Source organism: Copadichromis virginalis, linkage group LG4 (genome assembly GCF_057382275.1).
Source record: "Copadichromis virginalis isolate Kocher_CV1m ecotype Utaka linkage group LG4, C_Virginalis_male_GT1.1, whole genome shotgun sequence".
NCBI classification, from domain to species: Eukaryota; Metazoa; Chordata; class Actinopteri; order Cichliformes; family Cichlidae; genus Copadichromis; species Copadichromis virginalis.
The window spans coordinates 25,188,728-25,215,495 of record NC_140621.1 but is presented as its reverse complement, the minus strand read 5'-3'; the positions used below and the strand labels follow the sequence as shown (position 1 = coordinate 25,215,495).

Here is a 26,768-nt window from a genome sequence, read left to right as displayed (position 1 = left end):
TCATTTTCAGTTTTTTAAGTTTCAGTTTTTTTCTTATTTTCAAATTACTGATCTATTATCTCTTTAGCTTTTTCACAGAGCGGTGCACCGCTATAACCTTTGCCTGTGAAAGACTCAGCCTCTCTTATATATTCCTTTTATACCCACTTATGTTTGTGACCTATTGCTAATTAAACTAATTAATCACTTAATGTTCCACTAGGCTTTTTTTTTAGAATTTTTCAGTCATTATACAACCAGGTCTTTGATGACCTTGCCCCAGCGTCTTTTAAACATGCTGGCATAAGACAAAACAGTCACAGCATTTTTGGAACCGTTTGTATAGTGAAATATATATCAGAGAAAGGTGGAAGGTGGTTCTGAGCAAAGTTAATGTAGGAATCAAATAGTCAGTGTCCTTTTTTTCTTGCAGGTACTTCAAGACGATTTGCTTACACTGTGTGCAATTAAGCTACACCTAATTTGCAGGGCAATTACAGATGACCATTTAGAGGACCTCTGGCGGTTCCTACAATCCACCTTGGGAAACCACGTGGGTTAGGCATCTGGAAAAAAAAAAAGAAAAGAAAAGGTGCTAATGTTATACAAAAAAAGCCGTTTCATTAGTGGTGGTATAGACTAAATTTCCCTAACTTAGGTCGACTAAGGCTTGTTTATAAAACTGTCATGAAACTGTCTTCAAGGTACCAAACTGTATGTGAAAGCCAGTGACGAATGCGCTAGGTTGTAATTGGCCTGATGCAGAACTGCAGAGGTTGAAAATGCCGTGTGGACGGTCCTGATGAGAGTGCGCGCTGCCTGTCGACAAAGAGGGAAACTAGAGTGATCCGTTCTGTGCGTCAAGACGCACGAGATAACCGCATGTGACTTGTGTAGACTGTCCTAATTCCAACGGATGATTTTTACACTGTAGAGCTGCACGAAGTCAAGGAGTCGACAGTTCGGGGGGGGGAAGCGTGTAACAGAAACACATCAGGCATGCAAGAGTCTGGTCTGTATTACGCAGACGTTTTGCGACGGTGACACATTTGCTCAAATGCTCACCACCAAGCCAGCGGCGGACGGACAACAGAATTACAACTTAATTTTTCTTACTAATCAACTATAGTTTAACATTTCCGTCACCTTCATCGTTAAAGTGTTCCGCATGCTCTAATATTATTTTTCTACCAGGATGGTGTCGTCGCCGTTATTTATTTTGATGCCCACACGGGCGCATTTTCGTGAGAATCTGTTTTGTCCGTGAGGATTTTCCCTCCATTGGCTTTATCATATTTTTTAGTCGGGTGGATTTCCCCCCCCCCCTGTCTCCCGTCTTTAAGATAGCAGGCTATTAATTTTTAATTCTTATGCATCCGCACGAAGACGGCACCAGAGAGGAGAAAAAACGAGTGATAACCAGAGGGGAAGAAAAGGAGAAGGAGGCAAGTGAGGAGAGAAACGAGAATGAATGAGACACACTGAGAAAACAAGGAGAAGGAGATTGGAGGAAACAAGGTAGGATCGATGTCCAGCTTTTTTATTTTACACGTGCTCTAAATACATGTGATACGAGTGCGACAGTAATAGCATGTAATGCGCAGCAACCTGGCTTCTTCTGTGAGCCTGCGTGAGGTGTTCAGACGTGGTAATACGATTTATTTATGTAATATTTTATGTTTTGACAGGTAGCGAAGTTCATGTTTACGGTGCGTCAACAGCAGTCGCCTCATATTTAAAATGCGTGCTGGATGTTCTAAATTAGTCGCATCTGCGAGTATAACTCTCGTCTGTGGGCCTGTGCGTTGCACCGTGGCCTGGACAGTAACAGATTTTGGCAATTTTAATTAATACTTAGGGTCTGCGAGCCTGAAAGTGACAGTGTGCATGTCCTATAAAAGCGAAGAAGCTGTGAAGTGTTTTCAGTTGACATTGGGAAATCGAGGCAAATCACGACTCTTTTTAGACAAGAAAAAAACAAGATGTTCTGGGATATTTGTGACAGAAGTGATTTTTGTAATCACTCTGTTCAGGTTTTGCTCCGCAAGTTCCTTCAATTAGAGAAGGAAATGAAGTAACCAATTGATTATTAGAGGAATGCATCAGAGCAAGTGTACAGCCTCAGTGTGAACTACTCTGTCCAACCCCCTGTCCAAGACTACATCATTAATCCTACCTTGTCAAATCATTAACTATAGGCTAGCTGTTGGGGAGTCCTTGAGTGTTTCTGGGTCTCCCAAACTATGTGAGAAGTTCTGTTAAATTTAGCCCATCTGACATTCTAATAATAGCTTGTGCACAAAATGGCAACAGAATATGTTATTATGTTATTGTCTTAATATCACCTCACTACAAACCAAGCCAGGAAGCATACTGTCATACATCCAAATTTAATCAAATGTGACCCCCTTAATATTTAGGGGTTCAAATCATGATAACCCCATTATAATGTTACTACGCCGAGCTAATTCCCAATTTAATAATAAAATCTCTAATAAAAAGGCATCAGCCGACTGTATTGCAGCTCTGATAGATGAAATCAAACCTTTTGTCTTTGTGTGTTATTATGATAAAATTGAACCTGAGGAGGCAAACAAGAAAGCCCCTGAAAACAGTTATTTTCAGTTTGTAATCCTTTCCCTCATTCTTTCCCTCATTTCACTGGGGTGCATTGTGTTTGCCCTGCCAATTCTTAGGGAAAAAATTGGCATGTCTACTATTCTGAAGGGGCTGAATGAAATTTAAATTCTTCAGGTGGTAAAACAGCAATATTGCAACTGTCTGATTGCGTTATCTGGGCATTCAAGAAGCCAGACTTGGAATTGGTTTACTGCCAAACACACTCCTCGGGAAGACAGAAGGATTTATTTCCCCCTTGTCTGTGTGTCACATCACCATCAGAAAAATTATTCCCGGCTTTCAATGGTTGAATAATAGTCATATATTAGCATGGCATTAATGATTGTCACACATTTAATAAGTCACTTATCAGAATTAGATTTACTTGAGTTTTTCGAGACTTTGAAATGTTGTGGTCAGGATTTGATCATCGTTTTATTTTATTTAAAACATCGGCTGTGAAGAAGACACTGTATACAGAACCTGGTTGATTTTTTTAAATTCTTCTATCCATTTAGGTTTAAAGTGTAGTCATTGAGTCTATATGAACATGAGAAATGCACATACTCATGTTTTCGTTTATAGCATGTATGTCTGTGCATGTGTGCAGGCGCTCGCACACGTGCACAGACACGTACACTTGATCTTTTTTATAAATGGGATTAACAGTGCTAAGTTCCCAAAGCGACTACACCTTCAGATTTTTTAAATTCTTTTCATTTTGCTTTCTGCTGTTTAGATCCCTACAGCTCTTTGACAAGACTGACTAAATAACTTTGTTGATAGAAAATTAGCGGAAAGGAAAAAGAATTGATGATTTTTACAAAATAACCTGTGTTATTTCAGGACAGTTCAGCATAATTCTGTTTCACACATTAGACACATTAGAAAAATAACATTGACTGGATTTACAAAAAAATGCTGACACCTGTTCTGTCACTGTAATACTTGATTTAAAAAAAAAAAGAAGCTCTTGTCAGGATTGTTAATTACTAGAAGCAATACATATTGAATGTTACATGCCAAAAAGCTGGATTGTTGATTTTGACACTGCATGGAGATTTATCCTTAACCTGTGAAAGCCAGTGACATCTTTTTCACACATAAGATGGTATGAAATGAAACTGAATGTGGCTTGTAGTAACAGTATAGCAGTACATTATTCTACAGTTTTAATGCCCTCTGGGGTAGCAAATAACATAATTCAAAATGCACGTATAATACAGATAAATACGCAATTCAATTCAATTTTCTGTTTTGCGATCAAATTGTTTTAAATGTTGGGTTCTCAGTGGGCAATTACACATGTTATTAAAATAAAAAATAAATGAATAATCACTAAAGAATAGAAGGGAGCCGTTTGCTATGAAAATCTGTTAATTAAAGCCATCCGTCAGTCAAGTCAAGACACAGAATTTCATAACATTGTGCGGCAAACACAAAAATTATTTAGCTACAAGTGCACACGATAACGCATGTAGCCATTTCTCTTTTCATTACAAAGTGAATAATTTTAATTAATTCAAATTGTTGCATATGTGGTGATGGTGTTCTAACATGCCCACTTAACAACACACACTTTACTGTGCACACATAATGCCACTATAAGCTATTTCAATCTCCAGGAGGGAATTAAAGGCAAATATTTATTCCAGTACAGAACAGAGGAACTCTACTATGGCGTTGCAGTATATTCAAATGATAAACTTAATCTCAGAATTGTCTTTTGATGATGGAAGGTTCCCAGATATGATATTGGATTAGTAAAATCCTTGCACGTACAGCAGGCCATTGAAAAAATTTATTTTCGGATATGTGCGTGGTCAATATATATAGATTTATCATAAATCTGAAGATTATTTTCCATTGTAATACATGGCTAACAAACATTTTTTTCTTAATCTGATTTCTGCATAGCACACAAAAAGCATTCAGATGAGTGATATAGCATCGTTACAGTATGAGATTAAGAAGCGCTCTTCAGCCTGTTCAATCTTATTAGGGTGGAGGTAACCAGTGAGGGTTGTGGCAGTGATGGGATCCATGCCCGTTATTATTGTCTCACGGGATGCTGCCTGGGTACCTGTGCGCCCCTTGTGAATGGGCAGGAGTATTCTTTTATTACCCTTTTTGTTATGTCCAAATTCTGCGTGTCTGTTGGGCAGTTTTTCTCTGGACTGACCCAGAAGCTCTTTATTGTGTAGTGCCAGGTAGCTTTTCCTCGCTCCTTGCCTTTGTAGTTAGCAGTGTTTACCTGGCAGTGGCAGTTCTGGGGTTGTCACTAGCCTGATAAGACTTGTCCTGACAGGAAAACCATTATGATTATGACAGTTATTGTGTTTCAGTGTTTTACCACTGCTGACAAAATACACTGGAAATGGTTTTTAACAGCTTTTGTTGGACTAATTATTGCAATCAAAAATACCATATTATGTTTTCTAAGCCCATTTGGCTGTTTTCCCCTTAAATGCTAGATTACATTTTTGGAGGATAAACATGCAATAATGGATTGGATATAAAGCAGCAAAAAGAGGGAGACGGGAAAGGAAAATAGAAGGGGTGAAGAGTGGAGGTTGCACTGGCCAGGGATATATATAACGGCCAAGAAACAGTGCCTTTCTTTGCTGTGGCAATGAGGTGCAGAAGTGATGGGCATTGAATGTCCTTTGTGAGGCTACCGGGCTTTGTGCTGTGGAGTTATCGGTGATGTAGTCACGCAGCTGTGCTGCAGCCTGTTGGTTATCGGCTCTGGCGTCTCTGCTACATCTGGAGAAAGTCTGGAGGTGTGGGTTTTGAGGAGCCAATCTTACAGGAACCCCACCACACACTAATTCAATTCACTTGCTGCCAGCCTTGAGCACGTGTAGGCGCCGGCGTGGCGAAAATGAACAGGAGCAATAAGAGCACATGAACAGAAAAAATCGATGAGGACTCTTTTTCATAAATGGAGTGGGTGTTAAATTAGCTGGATTGGTCCATGTAGCAACACATTGGATTGAGTGTCTGGTGTATTTGGGTTGTGTCTATCGACTGAGAGACGACTGGGTGTACAGCAGGGGAAAGACTCAGTGATGCTCATTCAATGTGACCAATCAGCCTCACCAGCAATTCATTCAGTTTTACACTTATTTGTCAGAGAAAATGGGATCTCTGTTTAAAACAAATGTGTCGCTGGAGTTTCAGTGACCATATTACAGTTGCTCTTTTTATTTTATGTAATTTTCTGCCTTTATTGGATATTCAGAGTTTAGATAGGTAGGCAAACATATACCCAAACTACTTGAGCTGTCCAGTCACCTTTGCTTCTAAAAAAAAAATTTATGGAAAACTTTAAATCCCAGCTATCAAATCAATTTGTTTTCCAGTTTTCATTTCTGAACATGCGTTTTACAGGTTTTCAAAGCCCTGTGGCAGGATATAATTTTAAAGGTACTTGAAAATAATCATCACAAATCAGTATAATTTTTCCCTGTGGGTTGTCTGGCATTTTGGAAAGTAAGTTGTGGCAGCTCTTGCCAAAGGTGTATAATGGCAATGGTGCCATTGAGATCAACTTCAGTCCTTCTGCGAACCGTGGACGCGGTCACAGAAAGCTCTATAAATGCAAATATGTGCAAGTAAACTCAAATATTTATAAAATTCTAAATGCAAATTTTCACCTAAAACTAAATACCCAAAAGGAGCATATGGGAGAAACTTTGACTAGACAAAAGGTGAAACTTTAGGTAATTGGAGTAGGTTTCCACATCTAAGCTATCCATCTGAAAAAGGAGGAGCACACAGATGAAAGGAAACAGGGATCAATTGACCTAATAGCTTGTCCAATCAATCCTTATGTTTTCTGATAGCTTGATGGAGGGTGCAGAGCGGAGTGGTGGATGAGCCCCTCTAATTGGCTTGGCCAAAATGGACAGAGTGAGAGACTGAGTGGTAATGGCAGAAGTAGTCGTCACTCCTCCTCACACCTGGTGCTCTCATTCTACCTGCGTCAATACTGACACCTTTATCCTCATTACCTTCTGCTTAGTGCCATGTCCAGACCCTTCATCTTCAATGGAACTTCATTGTTCCTTTATTATTTCTCCGTTTGCACAATCCTCTTCCTTTCTTGCTTTCTGCCACCGACCTCTCGCAGTCAATGACTGCAGGAGTTACTCGGTGTTGTCTTTGCTATACCGGCATTCTGTTGGGCACTAGAATTAGGAGAGACATGTTTATAAACAGGATCCTTGCAAGCTGTGTTCATGCGAGACACACCTGAGTCATTCCACAGAGGGACGGCCCTAGTGGGTTTGTATTTGTGTCAGCAGCACTCCCATTGGAGTATATGGTGTTGGACTGGTGTGAGCATGTTTGTGTCTGTATGTCTCTGTGTTCCGTGCTGTGAGTACTGAGAACACCAAGAAACAACATGGGACTGAGAGAAGCTGCGTGTTTTCCTGTCTGCCAAGATGGGAGCTGGAGGAAAGCAGATTGAGAAAAAAAGAAATGAGGTAGGGGAGGAGGGGAATGGGAGAAGAGATGGAGCTCCTTGAGAAAGGTATGAAAGGGCACGTATATACATAAACAGCTGCAAAAACACCCAGAGCATTTTACATGATGCCAGATAAGAGGGAGAGGGGGGAAGTGCACCGTGATGGAAAAAGTCCATAAACACCTAGAGCAATGAACTTCAAGAGAGAGGTAGATGAGTGAGTGAGTGAGAGAGAGAGAGAGAGAGAGAGAGAGAGAGGGAGAGAGAGAGAGCATCCGAGGTGGATTAATTAAGGATTATAATTATGTTGGGACTATGCATGCCTCACCTGAGACTAGCCTGTGCTGCGCCTCTCCAATCCTCATGCCCTCTGCTCCTCTGCACATATGGACACAAACCAAAGTACTACCCACACTTGTGGTATCATAGATTCACCTCCCTGACACTGTATGCAAAAGTGAATGAGTGCAACAGCTTATTAACCTTTTTGCCGCTCTGGGTGTGTGTGTGTGTGTTTTTAATCGGCCTAGTACAATATTGTTGTTATAATGTTCCCTTTTGTACTTGTGCAGCGAACATGCCAAACTTATCTGGACAGAACGCGGCACAGTCCTGTAAGAATCGTCTTGAGGTAAAAGTGAGTTTGTGTCCAGGCAATTGTTTAAATTCCCAACAATTAGCTGATGGCACTAAAGAGCAACTACACAAGTCTCAGTTTTCACATGCTTTGCTTAAATTAGCATCTGTAAACAGTGATTGAGTATCAGTTGTTACGGTGAACAAGTTAACAAACAGCTGCTTATTTACACAGCTGGTAGATGCATAACGGGAATAATTATTTGATATATTTCTGGCCACCTCATGAAATTTACTCTCTTTCTAGCAGCTAATTGCTTCATCATGTTCATTAGCGAGCAAGGTACTTTTCTGTCTGTTGTGGTAGAAGGCAGGTAACATAAGCCGGGTCTATCAGCATGCTTTCAGAAACACCTGAGATGCATGTACATGGGGTTGATGAGAGTGATGGGAATGAACTGCAAAATCCAAGATATTTCTATGCTGATCAGCTATAGAGGCACAAGTACAGTTTCCTCTTTGCATTGCAAAGATAGTATTGAGGCTGCAATGCTCATGCCTCTGAGTGGATAAAGCTTTGTTTTTTCCACTGAAACAGTCAACAACTAGCACCCAGGTGTGGTATTAACAGAATCAATGTGAGGTAAGATGCTGCTAAAAATGACCATGCATGCTCAGCAAACCCTCTGTGGTTATATGGAGGGTTCTTTCTTTTTTTTCTTTTTTTGTTGTTGTTTCTAAAAACTACACTGCTGTGCAGCAATTTTTAGTTATCGAGTGCTTTGTTACCTTTGTCTGAAACGGGGACAAAAGAAAGTCAAACGTTTTTATGAAAAATGAAAATCTGAAGATGGGGACCGCAAGAGGTTACACTGTGGATGGTGAAGGACATGTCTGTAATTGAATAGAGTAGCTAGTCTGTCTGTCCGAATATGATTGTACTTTTAATCTAGTAACAATTACGTTCACACCGCTTGTCCTCCTGTAGTGCTTTTAGTGTATGATCACGAGCCGTACGTCACCTGACCACAATAGGACTTCGCTAAAGCACAGCTTGCCCCCTGGTCAGCTCACATCCCCAAGTTGATACAGAAAAGACACACATAACACAACATAAACTGATCACCAAAGACACAAACGCACACATGCTTTCTGCAGCTGCAGAGGCATTTAGGAAACAGAATGGGAATGGATTTAATTGAGTCTTTGATCATTATAGAATTACCATGTGCCTTCTTGGCACCCTGGTTATTGTTTCATGGATTAATCATTTTCATTCAACAAATTGTGGAATCCACACAGTAAATCAGTGTTCTGCCTGCTTGACACAGATATGCAGTTAGAGCAAGGGAATTCTAATGTGCCCTTGCCCTCCAATTGGCTGCAGTCGGCCATGCGACTTGATTTATTTGACGGATTGGTTTTATTGATTTACTGAATTAATGTGGTGCCTGTTTAATCAGTGTGCTATGGAACTATGCGGAATTTGACATCTCTGTGAACTCAAATGAATTGAGTGTATAATATTGATTTGGTTATCTACAGTATTTATTCAGCCATTTGTCTAAGAGCTGATTAATTCAGTGTTTACGAAATAATTTAGGTGTGTGTTGGCTGTGCAGCTGTTTATACATGTATCTGTGTGTGTCTTTCTCTCTGTAGCAATGTTCGGAAGGTATAACTTTTCTGCAAAAGCATGCTGCCACTGAATTGTGTCTAATGACTCATCACATCAAGACTCGGCTCTTGTGCGATTAGTATTAATGCATACACACACTGCGCAGTACAGTATATGCATATATGGGGACTGTGCCACATGTGAGGTGTCCCTGTATTAGTACTGTGCTCTGTCATTGCAGATAATATATCGTAGGGCTGAAGTAAAATCATGATCATTAATATTTCAGACACTGTTGTGGTCGAGATTACATAACATGACGTAAAATGCATAACGTAATGCATTTTACCTATCCTGTAAACCGAGACTTCTCTTTCTTTTAACTGAGCTGGTGGTAATTTTAACCTGCCACAGTCCAGTGTGAATGGAATTGCACCACTGTAAATGAAAGGGGTGCACTAGATTTTTATGACGCCAAACAAAAGCGTCTTGTTATCTCAATTATCGCCTTGAGGCGACTTTTGTTGTGATGTGGCGCTATATAAATAAAATTGAATTGAATTGAATTGAATTGAATTATCATGCCTCACTATGGACAGAAGCCAAAATCGTAAATGAAAATAAAATTCAATTTAATTGCACTGGCCTAGCTGGAGCAGTGCTCAGCACCGGTGTGGTGATTGAGCAGTATCTGTCAAAGAGGGCCAGAAGAAGGAGAACAGTTCTAATTAGAGCTAACTCAGGATGGATATGGATGCTTTCTGACAGCTGTCTCATCTGATTCTGCTGCCCCATGGAAGAAGCAGTTGTTTGGAGATGTTTGTTTAGGCTCATTATAGATAAAAGTAGAAGCTTTGCACATCTATTTTCTCCCATTCTATGTCTGCTGTAATCATCAGCTTTGCTGTTACACAGATATCTCAGCTGTCAATTGGTTTCCTGTGTTTATGGAGCATCTTGTGTGCTCACAAGACATTTTGCAGTCCCAGATGTGATCCTAGAATGGATCCTGCAAGGATAAAAAACCATTTAACTGTACTGAGAAATGATCAATGATGCATTTCTGGGGCTGGGCATCAGTCTACAGTAGCACTAAAATACATGAAGGTATAAGACGCTACATGCGATCGGAGATCTATAGCTATTGTCGATTGTAGGAGAAAGTGCTAATTTATTAACGGGGGATACAGTGAACCATGCACTGTAAACTCTTACTCGATGTATTTATTCACTCATATGACATGGACCACTGCTTAGGTCATAATTACCATTCAAGTTCAGACGAATGCAGCATTCTGTATTCCACTGACATTTCTGCTGTGCATATTACACTGTATATTTAATAAGGTGTATGACTAAAATACACTGTATTAAAGAGGCTTAGGGACAAATAAGGTGGGCGTGATGGGAGGGCATTTTTATTCATTTTATAAGAAGATTCCATTATGTTTTCTATTGTTGGTGTTTCTCACAAAGAGTCATGTAATAATTATACTGTAGAGATTTCTGATGGCTGAAATTAAAAAAATAAAAGCAAACACCAGAATCAATGTAAAATACCTCTACACCTAACCTGAAGAGGTTACATGAATGCTAATAACGTGATCATAACTAAATTATTGCAGCAGTCATGTAGTCATGCTAACTGGATTATCTTAGCTAAATTGGAGCCACAGTTGAAGAATGGCTGACTTAGGTGACTGACCTCAAAATCAATCTTTTGCTTTACTTCACTATTCCTTGTTTCCATGCAAAGCAGTGGGTTTATGTACAACACCAAGGTACGGCTGGAGGTAGACAGTCAGCTGAAAAAGCACAACACGTTTCTGGGTGACAGAGAAGTGTCTTTTTGTGTTTCAAAGTAAAGTAACAAAGCCTGTGTTACAGGGCTCTGTAAACTGATCATCACAGCAAAACAGACTTGAAGATTTTCCTTGTGGTGCAAAAAACATGTTTTGCTTGGCTGCTTTGCATCAAACGCATCATGCGAACATCGTCTACCGAGCAAATCGAGTTACTGCAAACCATAATCGTGCAATCACCTCAAGGTGGTTGCACATAGTAAACAGGTTATGGTTTGTATTTAAACAAACTGCTTCCCACAGATCTAGTACTTAGGGTCTCTTTTGAGCTCTTAGACTACATTTTAGACTTTCACTTTTTTCCCTCTGTAATAAGTCTGAAAGCATCTACATTAGCCTATTTTTCTCTGCTCTTTTTGTTACCCTCTACATAATTTGCTCTGCCCTCACAGACACAGACTGTTTGTCGACTAGTCTAAATTATTATGCCGCTTCAGCCCACATACATACCTGTTTGCTCACCTACCATTTGCAGTTTACAGACCTAAATGTCTGTGTGCTCACTGGTTCTCCTAATATGTGCCTGTTTGCACTCTCTTGCCCCTTCATCCTGCGCTTCATGCACCTTTGTGAATTCTGCTTCCTTTTGCGAGTGTACTAACGTTTGCCCTACACTCACCTTCTCTCCTGCTCATGTGCCCCCCTAACTCACCTTTTGATTCAAGCAGATATGGATGGAAATACAAATGACCCCTGATGAACCCAGATATTGAGCTGTTTTAAAGCCGGAGGCTTTAGACAATATCCCTTCCTTGCTCCAACATGCTAGAAAAGGAGGGGCTAGTGTTTCTCACTTTAGCTGGGTTTTATGGGATTTACGACCCTCGTCCTAGCAGACGTCTCTCCCACCACTGCCATCTCTCCCATTGGGTAGAATTAGCAGGTGAGGAAAAGAGGCAAATTAAAAGGAAGAAAACACAACATCTAATAAGCATGTTGTGAAAGCTTTCAGCAGGATATGGGCTGAGGGAGGGAGAGAGAAAGAACAGCAGTTTATAATCTTGACTCTCTTTTTGCATTTCCCTCTAATTTCCTTCTGCCCCACTGTCCCCTCCGCCCTCTGTGACTTGCTGGTGGGGCTCTCCGAGGAGATCATCTCCGAGCATGGGCAGTGTGAGACAGATGGGCGGATGATGGATCTGACGTGATAGACAGCAGGGTGATGGATGGCTGGCTGGCTGATAGGGGATTAATGCAGTGCTGGGGCCGCTGCCACACAGTGGATGGCTTAGTGATAGATAGATAAAACTGACGAGGAGATAAACAAGAGAGCACTAATCCACGCCCCCTTGATGGACAGAAAATCAAAGTGAAGGAAAAGAGCCACATAGGGAGAGGTGGACCTTTGTAGTGGCGTTGCATGGTGTAAAGCTTTCATGTGAGGGAATGTAAGTTGATGCAGGGTGAGATCAGGTAGAGCGAGGAGGAGAGTAAAGGAAGGGCACTGTGTTACAGTAGTGTGTGTAAGCAGTGTAGATATATATATATATATATGGTAAATGGTAAAATGGCCTGTATTTGTATAGCGCTTTACTAGTCCCTAAGGACCCCAAAGCGCTTTACACATTCAGTCATCCACCCATTCACACACACATTCACACACTGGTGATGGAAGTAGGGCTGGGTATCGTCACTGATTTCTAGAATCGATTCGATTCCGATTCACAAGGTCCCAAATCGATTCGATCCACGATTTGATTCAATTTGATTCAATTCAATTTGAATCTGGGAAACTTTTCCTCAGACAGTCAGAAATATTATAATTCAGATCAGTACATTTACATTTTTTTGTATCTATAAAAAGGAAGCTGACACTCGACAGACTTTATCAAAGGTGTAAGCATCACAGCAGATGCCTTTGTGTCAAAGTAGCTGAAGATAAAACACAGAAAAACATGAAATTGATTTTCCTGGCCTGGGATTTTATAAAAAATATTCTGCAGTACATCAAAAACGAAAGAAAACCATTAATCAACATATGAACATTACCTCTGAAGTTACAGAGGTTTTATTAGAGACACGGCTAAGCGTTTTGCATTTTGCATAATTTTAAAAAGTTCAAATTAGTTCAGAAGCCTATTGAACGGCAGAAATTAGGTTTTCTTTTCGGAAGTAAGTAAAAGAAAAACAAACAGCGGCCGACAGCGCTGTAAACAACGGTAGAATTGTGCGTAACAAGCAAGCGAATAATGCAGAAAACAGATTTTTAGATGGGAAACTGTTCTTGAAGTATACAGAGAGAGCGAGAGAGAGAGAGAGAGAGAGAGCTGTGCATGAAGTGTGATTTTATCATGGTGGAAGCAAAACAGCAAAAGTCAGAGGGAATTCATGACAATGTTTATGTGAAGCGTAGTTTGGATCTTCTTTTGCTGTTGGTTCGGTCAATATTGTTTGGAGAGATATAAAACCTGCAGCTTTAGAATCAGCGCAAAAGGGTGTAAACACAAAGCGTGGGCCGCCGAAACATCAGAATCAGCGAGCTGTCGGCTTTCAGCCCCGACCGTGCCCGTGCCGTCGGGTGAGAAAGGCGACATCTCACTGATTCAGATCTGTCGGCGGGTCCGCGCTTTTTAGTCAGTGCTTACGTCTTTGTGCAGAATCCGTGTTCCTGCTCTCATTTACTGTTTTAGCTGTTTGGTGGTTGTTGAAATTTTGTGAGGTTTAACCTGAGATTCTGGTGTTTGGGCAAAATAAATTTATATTAAAAAATCGATTCAGGATTTTAATGAATCGATATCACGATAATCGATTTTAATCGATAAATCGATTATCAAAACCCACCCCTAATGGTAAGCTACATTGTAGCCACAGCCACCCTCAGGCACACTGACAGAGGCCAGGCTGCCGAATACTGGCACCACCGGGCCCTCTGACCACCACCAGTAGGCAACGGGTGAATGGGCAATGGGTGCCCAAGGACACAACAACCGAGACTGTCCAAGCCGGGGCTCGAACTGGCAATCTTCCGATTACAAGGCGAACTCCCAACTCTTGAGCCACGATCGCCTCTAATATATATATTTAGAGAGCGAGAGATGTGTGTTGATATGGCGTTGCAGGTGACAGTGAGGGTTGTTGGTACACTTTTTCAAGTGATGGCGAACAGTTTGACTTCAGGATTAGGCATAGCAGCAAATTGGCCATAGTGGGATATGATGGGATGATTGGCCAGGAGAGAGTGCTGCTTGGGAATAGAAGATAACTGTGCTTGTTGTGTCTGTAGGTATTTTTTAATGCTCTTCCATCAGTGCAACAGCTTAATCTTCGGTGTAATGTACAAAAATAAAGGTTTTAGGTGTCAGATTTTAGGTCTCTGTGTTTAAGTGGTGAGTTGAAAAGGTCTGTCGTGATAAAAGGATGAGGAAAAAAAGTGAGGAGAGTGGAGGAAAATCCCAGGGAGAGTACCTCTGAAAATAGGGAGCAAGCTACCTATCCTTGTGTTATTATCGAGCGCTAAGCTTTGTCTCTGTTCACCATTTCAGGGGACCCCAGGGGTTCTGGCATCGATCTAGTGTGCTTAGAATGCACTCCAGTGTCACCTATTTAAACACAGTGAGCCGCTAGCCAACAAAGACAAGCCTTTATTTATCAAGCCTCTGATTTTGGCTGCACGGATGACAACCTGATTAGCACTTAAAGGAGCTCTTAAATCTAATATTGGAATAAGTGGAAGCAATCTATACATAGAGGGAGACAACACACTTGGTCAGAGAGAGTTAGAGTGGAGGATGAACAGAGAGGTGAGTGAGTGTGTCATTCATGAGTTTAATGAAGGGACAGGGTGGGATGGACTAGATGAGGAGTGTGTGACAGAGACAAGCGAATGGGGATGAGAAAAAGAGTGTGTGCGACAGAGACCGATGGGTGAGAAGTAGAAGGAACAAGTGGATGAGAGAATGAGCATGTGATGGAGGAGTGGTGGCAAAGATTGAGGGGACCAGATGAGAGCATGAGTGGCTAGGACAATAAAGGAAAGTCAAATGAAGGGGCGAGGATATTGTGAACAAGTGAAGGCCTGAGCAAATGAACAAATTGCTAAGCAAACAAGTGGGGAGTGAGTGTGTGTTTCTGTGTGTTCGTGCAAATTGTGGGGGCGTTGTTGCACATGTGCGCTTGCAGGCAAATGAATGAGTGAGGCATGATGGAAGAGACTAAGTGAGTGAGTAATGGGGGTTAGTGATGGGTGTGTTGACAGAAAGTGTCAGCTTTAACCACACTGACCTGCGAATACAGGCTGCATGCACAAGTGGCTGAATTTGAGTGCCAGCTTGGACGTGAACTGACTGTAGAATTGGATGTGAATTTCGAGTTGGATGTGGAATGAATGTAAATAGGAAAAGTAGGTGGATGGTGTTTGCACATTTATATCTATGTGTCAGGCTACTGTCGTTTCTACATCATTTTAGATGAGCCCAGGAGATGAGCATCTTTCTAGCCTCCTTGGCACAAAAGCTCAGCTACATTTGAACACCTCATTTCATCTTCTGTGTAATTATAGAAAGTGGGTTTGGGCTGTGTAATTTTTCAGGGAACCTCTTCTATCCTTGCCTCTTGTCACCCAGAGAGTACCAAAATTGAGGCTTGTATTTTTAGTTCAGCTTAAACGCCATTAAAAAATAATCTCAAGCTTCTTGGCATGCTATAACTGGGAACCATTTTGTTTCATGTAATAGACAAGTTTATTTACTCTCCTAGGGAGAGGAACACTAAGTGATGCCAGTGCTCGATTAGAGAGGAGCTGTTACTAGAGAGCAGCAAGATAATTTATTCTTGCTTTCTTTCCCTTGGGATGCCAATGGCCGATTTGCTTTCGACGCCAAGAAGTGTGTGGACGTATTTTATGTGCAACACTGTCACTGGGATGATGTTGGGACATTTGTGATTTGGCTATTGTCTGTCCAGCCTGTGCTGCACTCAAATCCTTCCCCCTCTTACCTCTTCTTCATCAGTAACCCGCCAGCAAGACAGTACTGAGTATAAAATGTCAGGAGAATTTGCGTGGTATAAATGCACATACATTGTCTGCTCTTGCTGCTCCTTCATCAGGCTTTCACTTGTTTGGCTTGCTTGTCTCTCTCACCTTCTTCATCTCGTGAACTTCCCAGCATCCTTGGCTGCAGCACTCTTTTCTGACCCTGTCGTAGTCTCCTTCAGGGTCTGTCTCTTGGTGATCAAGCTCCATTATTTATGCTGTATCGTGTATCACCATCAATTCGTGCAGTGTAGCAGTGAACAATTGAGACAGATTTCCTTGACTGTCACAACAGCAGTGAGACCCGGCAGAGGTTTGGAAATGGGATTAGCCCTAAATGGAATTTCATTTACACCGTTGTTGTCTGTGGGACCTGTCTACCACTCAGACACCATGATTCACTCTGGTAGTGCTTTCTCCATTGTGTGTGTGTGTGTGTGTGAGTGAAAGATTACTGTTTTACTGCCCAATGGACACTGTAGAATTTGTAATGTGATGCACATGCGCAGCTGCTACATTTCTCCAAGGTGCTGAAATGCTATTCCTATTGTTGTGCAGTTTTGATCAGGTTTGTTAAAGAAAGTCTTACTTTAACAACTCGCAGTTGTCAGTGTTATGTCTATCAGCTTAGAGACCGAAAAATGTCTCAGTCCATAATAAGGCAGAAAATGCTTTGTTTTTTCCCGCTTGATTGATGGAAAAAGACACACCGCTTCCACAACAAACAAAATAAGATTTTTATGTCTAATTAGTGAAAAAAAAAAAGAAATAATAATATCAAAATCCTACATGATTCAATTACCAAACCTTAGCCACGGCAGCTGGCAGGTCTTTGACATGAAATGTATAAGTGAATGAATGAGTAAATAGATAAAATGAATAAGAGCGAATCGAAGTGTGAATCAATGTTTATGGATCGGCATCCAAAGACCTGCTGTGCTACAGATGAAATGAATGTGGTAGCAGTTGTGTGTGTGTCAGCATATGTTTCTAAGTAAGGCAGCATCTGGGTATGAAAGCTGCAGTGATGCTTTTCAGTTGCATCAGTGTGCGTTCAGTGTGTACTGTGCATGTATGATGCATTTGTCCTTGGTACTTGAGGGGTGTGTGTGTGTGTGTGTGTGTGTGTGTGTGTGTGTGTGTGTGTGTGTGTGAAGGCGTGCGTGTGTGTGTGAGCAGTGTTTTTTCTTGTTTCCTGAATGGTAATGGTGGCTTCTGATGAATTCAGTTTTGTGTTTTTCTGACTTCCCAGCGCTCTTTATCCTTGCGCTTAACACAAACATAATCAATACTTGAATTAATGTGTAAGTAAAGAGTCAAAACATGTCACACTGGGCTTGGCGCAAGCTGTTGCTCTGTCCCCACCCCAGCAACCTTCAACTCAGCTGGGCTGAGCAAAGTCAAGAAGGAAGTGAGGAGAAAGAAAGAAAAATGTAAGTGTTCATAATGAACACATTATGGAAGTACATTGGAAGAATGTGTTCTGCAGTCTTTTTCTTCTTCTTCTTTTTTGCTGCTGTATTTATTTTACTAATTATTAGTCAAGAGATAATTATGACTTGCTGCATGGATGATGCCTCTTGACAAGGAAGGAAGCACTGTAGTGAATGATGTGTGCATTCAAGTGTTCAGGTGAATGTAGTGTTAGGTATGACGGGCACTGACTACAGAATGACGAGACAGGCCACAGGTGTGGGTGTCGGCTCAAGGCAGAGTGTGTGTGTGTGTGTGTGTGTGAGAGTGTCTGTGTGTAAGCATTAGCATTTGTGTGTTGTGTTTGCAGACAAGTGATGGGATGTGAGGCTCAAGAGGCAAAACGGTGAGTTTGTGAGTGGTGTATTCCTGTAATCTGCTCAGATCAGATCAACTAGAGCCAATAATGCCACACTGCTTTTCCTTTATCTCACACTTCTTTCTCTCTCTCGGTCTCTGTGCCTCCATCCTCTCTCTCCGTCTTTTTTCTTTTCACTGCAGTGGGAGCCAGCTTTGCTGCAGAGGGAAAGATGGGGTAAAGATGGGGGGAGAGAGAAAAGACATACTAGAAAGAGTCTGGAAGATTGATGGTGAGAAATGGAGATAGGAGGGTGACTCGGAGAACAGAGGAGGAAGGTGGACGGGATTGAACAATAAACGATTACTGCTCTGCTTGTGTGTGCTCCTGTTAGAGCCTGATACCGAATCAAACAGTGCTCTTTCTTTCTATTGACACACGCACACTCGAGCACAGCCACGCACACACAAACACACACACTGGCCACAAGCATTTGAGTTTGTTTTTGGCCAGTTCTGGGTGGTGCTTGGCAGAAGAAATTAAGCCTAACAACCGTGGCATCTGTCTCAGCAGCAGGAGAGTCCCGCCTCCCCACCCACACATGACCTGCCCTGCTTTCATTCACTGAACTGCCTGCTGCCAGCCTCAGGATGGGCTGCTGCCTCCGCCACTGCCCACTACCCCTCCCGTCATCCTCTCTCTACCCCGGCCTCTCTGTACTGCCAAGCACTCTATGCCCGCACCCATGTTTCCCCTCAAGCCACAACCAGGAGTCTAGCGATATGGTTGCTTCAAATATTCATAAAAGCCACGCTGCAACATAGAGCTATCCGCTCCCCTCCATTTTGAGAGGCAATTCTCATGACGTAGCTTCTCCTGGCCCTGAACACAGCGCTGCAAGTCAGCTACTCTACTCTGCGGTCAGTCTATATGAACAGTACAGTATATACGCTAAGTAATAACCAGTGCTTTCAAAATTCAGTCTAGTGTGTAGCTAAATATAAACATTCCTCTTTTCTCTTTCACACTATTCACTATATTAACCCTCCCCCTCTCTCAGGGATGGGCACAACCATCAGTCGCTAAAGGGGTCGTGCTACTTAAACTACACTGAAGCATAGCTACAGCCAGTGAAAGCAAAGCTATTATGCATGCAAAGAAAGATCCATTCCATACTTAGGCAAAGGCAGATTGCTGGGCCAGTGTGTAATTCATGCAAAGACTATTAGGAACAGAAATGTATTTCAGTTTTTTGTTTTGTTTTTTGGCACACATGAACACACAGGACCATAGAGTGAAGTGAGAGGCACCTTCCGGTGAAAGAAGTTCTACTATGAATCTGTTAGGAAGCCACAGGCTGGATAAACATCCATGTGGAGCAGCAGCAGATGCCTCCGTCTTCCTCTAATGCTTGCTCCCCCTTCTTCTCCTCTTTCATCACCTCACATGCTACCACCTACTCATTCCTCACTCTCTCCTTTCTGCTTCCTTTAATGAAGCCTCCCCCATCCTGCCTTTTCCTCATGCCCTCCATTTCTTTACTCACTTTCTCTATTGTTGTCTCCTCTGTCTCTGTCCCTATTTATTTTATTTCGCCTGTCTTCTCATCGTGCAGGCTTCCTGCTAGTGCAGGGCCATGCTGCTTATCCTCCTGTATTCGCTCATTGTATCTGCAGATTATTTCTCGTGGGAGCATCCTGTATGTGCTCTCCACCATACTGTTTTATCTACCTCATCAAGTGGGCTAGAGTGGATCAAGATGGGCGAGGGTTAAGACATGATGCTCTGGGTTGTGGCAAAAAGGTGCCTCATAGGGATGAGCACTATCAGTCATAGAAAGGCGTGGAAAGATGATTTCTGAACATTAAGGCATTATTTGTAAGCATGTGCCACTGTTATGATGAAGTTGTTAAGCAACAGAGTGAGTCAAACAGCAGCTGGTGAACTAAAGATAGATGAGATGGCTACTGGAACTAATGTGGCAGTTAAGTCTCAGAGCATGAGCTTGAATAATATTAGCTGTTAAGTTCTAGAGATCACCTTTATGTGATTATTTCAACTGCATTGGGTCACCCGCAAATTGGCATTGATCATTGTTGGTTGGCTAGCTTTTAATGGCTGGGCCAGTGTTTAATGTTCCTGTCAGGGAGGGGTTATCATGTAACCTGTTTCTCCTGTCTCCTGTCCTTGCAACTGCTAAATGGCAAGCCATCTTCCTAAGAGAGAAGGCGAGAGAGCATGAAAAAGAGAGCAGTGCAGCACAGACCCCTTATTAAAGCTGTCCTCGGAGGCTGCCCTCTGTCTGATTCCCCCTGTAAATCTCACCTTTAATTGGAGAGAGTACAAAAAAAGGAGGTGGCTCAATCACAAATCTGTGTCTAGAAGAATGAGTGCGGGAAGGGAGACAGGCAGAGCGTGAGACAGTCAGATAGCTGTACGTGTGAATGTAGGGATTGTGCCCAAACATAAGTCAGCTATAAATGCAGTGAGCCTTTGAGAAGTGAGATGACATATTTACATTCACCTGGGATGTAGGAGCCTGGAGGTGAAAAGATGAAAAGGTAGCATAGTAATGGAGAGAGACGGGCAGAGAGGTGTGCCAAGGGTGATGCAAGGAGAGGAGGAGAAGGACAATGGGTGAGGAAGGAAAAAGTAATGGAGGGAGACAAAATAGAAATGGCTGGCAGTGAAAGAAAGGGAAGGTGGATGCATGTGTGTGAAAGAACGAGAGAGAGAGAGAGGTAGAAAGGAGACAGGATGATTTCACCAGAGTTGTTGCCTGACTGTCCTCCCTTAATGGGGTTGCCATGACAACAGTGTATAAGAGAGTGAGGCACCAGCAGTGTGTGCGGTATGTGGATGTGTGTGCGTCTGCCCTGCTCCTTTAGTGACTGTATTTAGTATTTATTTATTTATTGTCATTGTCAAGAACAATGAAATTGCGTTTGGGGCTTCCATACAACCCAAAAAAAAAGAAGAAAATAATAAATACCCCTTAAAACCCAAGTGTACATATTTAACCCAGTGTGACTCCAATGCAATAAGACAATCCTTAGCAATAATGTTCGTAGAAATTCAGACAAAGACCTGAGAAACATGACAAAATACAACAATGCAACCCATTCAATATTATTGTACTGTGAGATATGATATCAGATATGATAGTTATCTATTTAAGAAAGAGGGGGGGGGGGGGCAGGAGGGGGAAGAGAATAAAGATATGATGCACCAATGCAGACCAGTTCATTGCTATTAAGAAGTTGGATATGGTTATTGTCCGTGAGAGGGGGGCAGAGAGTTCAGGAGCCTCACAGCCTGTGGATACAGGCTGTTGGCCGGTCTGGATGTTCTGGCCTGTATAGACCTGTACCTTCTCCCTGAGGGCAGCAGATGGAAAAGGTGGCGCGCAGGGTGATGTTGGTCCCGCAGGATACTGTGCACCCTCCTCAGACAGCGAGTGGGGAAGATATTACTGATCTCTGGCAGACTTGTTCCAATAATTCTGCCAGCTTCTTTCACCACCCGCTGGAGTGCTTGCTGATCGGCCTTGGTGCAGCTGGGGAACCACACTAGAAATCCATACGTCAGAACGCTGCTGATGGCACAGTTGTAGAAGTTCAACATCAGAGATCTGGGAATGTGTGCGCTCCGCAGTCTCCTCAGGTAGTAGAGGCGCTGTTGGGCCTTCCGTACAACTGAGGTGATATGGTTGCCCCAGGACAGGTCCTCGGTCACAGTTACCCCCAAGAATTTAAAACTGCTCACCCTCTCCACCGCCTCACTGCCAATGAAGAGAGGCAGATGGTTGTTATGGCCCCTCTTCCGGAAATCTACAATGATCTCCTTGGTCTTTTTGGTGTTTAAGACCAAGTTATTGTCGTGGCACCATGACTCTAGTTGTTGCACCTCTGTCCTATAGTTTGTCTCATCATTGTTGGATATAAGTCCGAGCACTGTAGTGTCATCTGCAAACTTAACAATGAGATTGGACGCGCAGGAGGAAATACAGTCATGGGTGAAGAGAGTGTATAGCAGAGGGCTCAGAACACACCCCTGAGGGGCACCGGTGTTGACCACAAGGGTGGAAGAGGTGTTCTTACCCACTCTGACACTCTGTCTACGGTTAGTGAGGAAGTCCACAATCCAGTTGCACAGAGAGGAGTTAAGTCCCAGTTGGTGGAGTTTGGGACGGAGTTTGTATGGCCGGATGGTATTAAAAGCCGAGCTGTAGTCTACAAAGAGGAGCCGTGCATAGGTGTTCCTGTGTTCCAAGTGCTTCAGTAATGTGTGCAGCACTGTGGCGATCGCATCCTCGGTTGACCGGTTCTCCCTGTATGCAAACTGGTGCGACTGATTATCTGTGAAACAGTATACAATGTGATACCATAACACAAGTGCACCTTAGTCGTTTTTTTTGTTAGAAGGTGGGTGGGAGTGTATTTTCCCTAACTGTTTATTTGCTTCTATATATTTGTTTGAATGATGAAACGAGGGAGAGAGGCGACGAGAAAGAAAGGAGAAGGTCTTCTGTTTGTGTCGCTGGCCTTACTAGCAGAGCCAAGTAGGTGTGCAGTAGCTGTCGTGCAGTGGCCATGTCACTTGTGCCGCTGGCAGCCACGCTGAATGAGGTTAGGTGATGTCACGCCAGTCAGGTGACAGTGTTTGGAGGACCCAGCTGTCACAGAGCAGAGGCGGTCCCACTGGAGCGCCGATCTGTCATCATTATATTAATGACACGCGTAACACTGCGGTGTCATTCCTTACGTGCGCCAAAGCTAACGAGCAGTGCCTTAATTGTAAAATTAATTAAAAAACATTTTGATTAAAGACCAGTCTCCGCACCCAAGATGCCTCCATCTTCATCAGCTTTCATCCCCCCCCACCCTTTGAGTTTGACGCCCAGAGACGAGTTTTCTCACTTTCTTTCTCTCCGTTTCCCCCTACATTTGCATCTCTGACCTTCTTCCCTTTCATCTGTGTGCTGTTTCTCCTTCAACTTATTGCGACTCACCAACATGTTCACTAGCCCATCATTTTCTCCTCCTCTCAACATACTCATTTTCCACTATCTGTCACTCTCTTCTTTCGTTAGGCAAATTACAACTCTCTTATGTGCTCAATCTCTATCCTCATCCCTCCCTCCCTCTCCTCCTCTTTGTCTTTTCCCATCAGGCTTCCCTCTGTGCTGCTGTCTCTCTTGTTTTTCTCCCCGTGTCTCCATTACTCAGTTTTACTTCCCTAGTATGCCTCCTTATATATGTTTATAATCCTTGGCGGAGTCATACAGAAAGGAAAGTTGCTTTCGTTGTCTATGCTCAGGTTTGCCTTTTAACTTTGCCCCCACTACCCTTAAGTCCTTTGTTTCCTTGGAGATTGGTCAGCTCTTTCTCCTTCTCCCCTCTTTTCCAAAGCCCAAGAGCCCCAGGAAAGAGGGAAAGAGTGATATGGTGAGTGTATGTTCTCTAACATCCCTTCTCATCTTTCCTCTCCTTGTGTTGCTCTCCATTGTTCTCTACACACTCCCCTTGTGTGGTATGAGGTCAAGTTTATCATTCTTCCACAGACTCCACAAGATTCTTGCCTTTTTCTTTCTCTTTGTGTGTGTAAGCCTCAGAACATACAATGTATTTGAGTGGAAAATTTAAAGGTGTGTGAGTAAGAATATATATCTATGGGACAGGATAATAGGCACACCATTCCTCATTAATGGTATTTGTTGCAATAATGATACTGAAAAGTAGGAGAAATTGATCATCAGTGAGCAATCAATAATGGGCTGTACCGATCAGACCAACAGTTTGTCACCATGCAGATCGACGTCCCTGTAGGACACCAGGCTCTTGGGGGGAGGGTGTTACTTCCTCACCACAGGCTGTTATGTTCATTTATTCAAGAGGAAACACAGGCACAAACAAATGCCAGTCTGATGAATGTCTGTTTTGTGCATAATTAGGTAAAGATAGCTCTTAGCCAATAGCGGAATGGATTCATGAATTAAGTCTTCCTCTGTGAATAATGTGCTCTAAACATGGGTATTGAACAGCTCAGGAAAAGCCCACAACTTTTTCATGTTCCCATGATAACTACGTAGGGAACATGAGAATGTGAGAAAGGTAAGTTTGGGAAAATCTACAGACAGAAAACAAAATCAGTTGCCTACATGGAACTGGCTTTCTCTTCTTGGCTAGCTTTTCACAAAGCACTCCTGTTGGCCCTTTTTGCAGGGCCTAGGCTGTTTTTGGAGAATAGCTGGCAGTAAAAGAAAAGATAACAAAATGACTGTAATACCGGGTGGAGTGTTACCATAGAAACACAGCGTCACAGCTCCTAAGCAGATAACACATTCAGTGATATTCCCTTCATCGTGATTCCCACATCTGAGGATGAAGCGGGAACAGGTGTGATCAACAGCTTTCTTAAATATAACAGGGGAGGGGGTAAGGGAGTGTTTGGCACCAGGGCGGACAGTCTCTCTCTGAATTTTAAAGCTTGTTTTGTTGGAATGACAACCTTGGGGAACAAACTTGAGATAGGTACGATGCTGTGCCTGCATGTGCTAAAATGCAGAAACAGGTGATGTCAATCTAAGTACATCTGCAAAGCACATATTACATTCTAGCACAAGTTAAGGTAGTAATGGTCTCTCTAACAGTTTCTGTTACGTTCTGCATGAAGCAATTTCAAGTCAAACACCATCTGTTATTTACCACCATCTGATTAACTGTGGCCATAATTTTATTTATATTCCTTCCTGTACGCGCGATCCCTTTTACACTACTTTTTTTCTATTCATGTCTAGAGAAAAAGAGGAAATGGCAATGTTGGACAAGATGTTCAATGTGTTACTCTTCACATTCATGTCTGTGAGGGGCTGGCCCAAAGGCAGCTCACCAAACAGCTGTCTGTTAGCGCCAGCGAGTACACATTTGGACCACTCGACCTGTAACGCTGGCACAGAGGGTGGGGAATGGTGTCCAAGTCTTCCTCTCAAATCCTCAGTCCATCCTCCCATCCCTTCTCATTGTCCCCGGGGCAGCAGGCGGGCTCAGCTAAATACTGATCTGCCTGAACGGGCACAGGTGCAGCAGGGGGTCTGTTCCTCTGCCAAATTTGGTGCTTCTGTTTCCTTTTGGCTTTTGAGAGGGTGTTGCTTCACTCTCTCTCACTTCTGGAGGGATTGAAAAAGCTGCAGATGCAAGTGTTTGATCAGCCGGGCGATACAACAGGAAAGTGCATAAAGAAAACAGAGGATATTGAAACAACAGAGAAGGGAAATTTTGATGAGGATTTTGAAGGACCAGAATAAATAACAAGAGTAATGCCACTGTTTGAAAAGTGTGCAGCCCTGGGACTGAAGATGTGAAACGGTGGTCGGGTTGTATGGATGGACACTGCAGAATGCCTGCAGCTGTCCTCCGGGAGCTGTGTTTGGTGAGGATGTGTGTGCCAGGGGTATCTTTAGAGACCTGCGCTGCAGGCATCCCTTTGGGTATGCAGGAAGAGGAGGGAATAGAAGAGAGCTCTGGTTTCATGTCTCAATCAGAGAGGCTTCAGGAGTGCCTCTCAAGGCTCAAGTAGAAGCTAACGTCCATTTGTACTGTATTTAAAAGAGAATGCCTGCACTTAAGGGTTGCTGATTGCTTCATGTAGCCGAACAGAGACAGTGAACGAAAGTAGATACATGCGTAAAAGCCTTGATACACTTAGAGATGGACACATAGCACAGCAAACCACTCTCTCTCTTTCTCTCTCTCTCTCTCCCAATGCCCTTGCTTTCTCATACGCTTTATGTCTCCCAGGACAGTGCTCAGAAATCTTGAAATGAGGCCTAACCCACGAAGCAAAGAGGGAGAGTCGTTTAAGCTAAGTTAAACAAGGGCACTTAGATTTTAAAGGGCCATAATCTTCAAAAAGGAGTGCTTTAAAATCAATTGACAAGACATATAAAAGGTAAAGACAGATTGAAAGGAGCAAGATATAGTTGTTGGCAGTTAAGTGACTTATTTTTATGAATGGACATCTTTAATTGAATGTCACCCATACTTGTTGTGCGCTTGTATCTTTGCTCATGTGCAAGTGTTCTGGTTGTGTGTGTGTGTGTGTGTGTGTGTGTGTGTGTGTGTGTGTGTTTGTTGGGCAGTGCAGGTGGGCTGGATCAGCATCCAGAGTAGCACTGAGCCAGTGATTCAGTCGGCACAGTTTGGGCCAGAATCCAATCAGGGCAGACATCTGGTGACCAATCAGGGCCCTGGTTGTGATGTCACAACAAAAGAGATCTGGGTTCCATGGGAGCGGGAAATGCCATGAATCACACTGGACCTCTGTGCTGGTGGAACTGGCTAGTTGGGCTGCAGCTCAGACCATCAGGACATAGCTATGTGAACGTCAGCAGACTGGATTATGAGACATGAGTTTGGCGGACTCTGCTGCTGAGGAGGAAGCTGTTTTGGGAAGTGATGTATTTGTGCTTCTGCACTGACAAACACGCATTGTTGGCCTGTGTACAAGCTATTTTTTTGGTGGTTGAACAGCATAGTACACATGTCTTTGTCTTGTGGAGAAAATATGGCATTTCCGTCTCTGTTTCACATTGCAAATGCTGAGAGTGACACTGAAGCCCATGCACGGCCACAAGGGCAATTTACTGTAGCTGTTGTGATTGACAGATCTGTTAATTCTGAAGTGATTAATATTTCAAGACTCTTCTCCGTTTGCCCTTATAATGTTAAACAGTCTAAAAGAGCAAAAGCCACATCTCTGGCACTCAGTGAGTCACCCTGACCCAGGCATACAGTAGAAATGTTGCCAGCTTTCACACTACATGCATTTAGCAGGGAAGGGATGGCGGATGGCTGGGTGACAGACTGAAGTCACAGGAGAATGGCTGTCACTACCAA

The 26,768-nt window shown here is 42.8% G+C and overlaps 1 protein-coding gene across 1 annotated transcript in view; it reads left to right on the top strand.

Moving 5' to 3' along the window:
- Positions 1-844: 844 nt before the first annotated feature.
- adgrl1a (adhesion G protein-coupled receptor L1a) overlaps positions 845-26,768 on the top strand; it is a 102,453-nt gene continuing 76,529 nt past the window's right edge. Inside the window, exon 1 of the mRNA XM_085454451.1 lies at positions 845-1,497. The gene's annotated coding sequence lies outside the window, so the exon portion shown is untranslated. The remainder of the gene's footprint in view (positions 1,498-26,768) is intronic.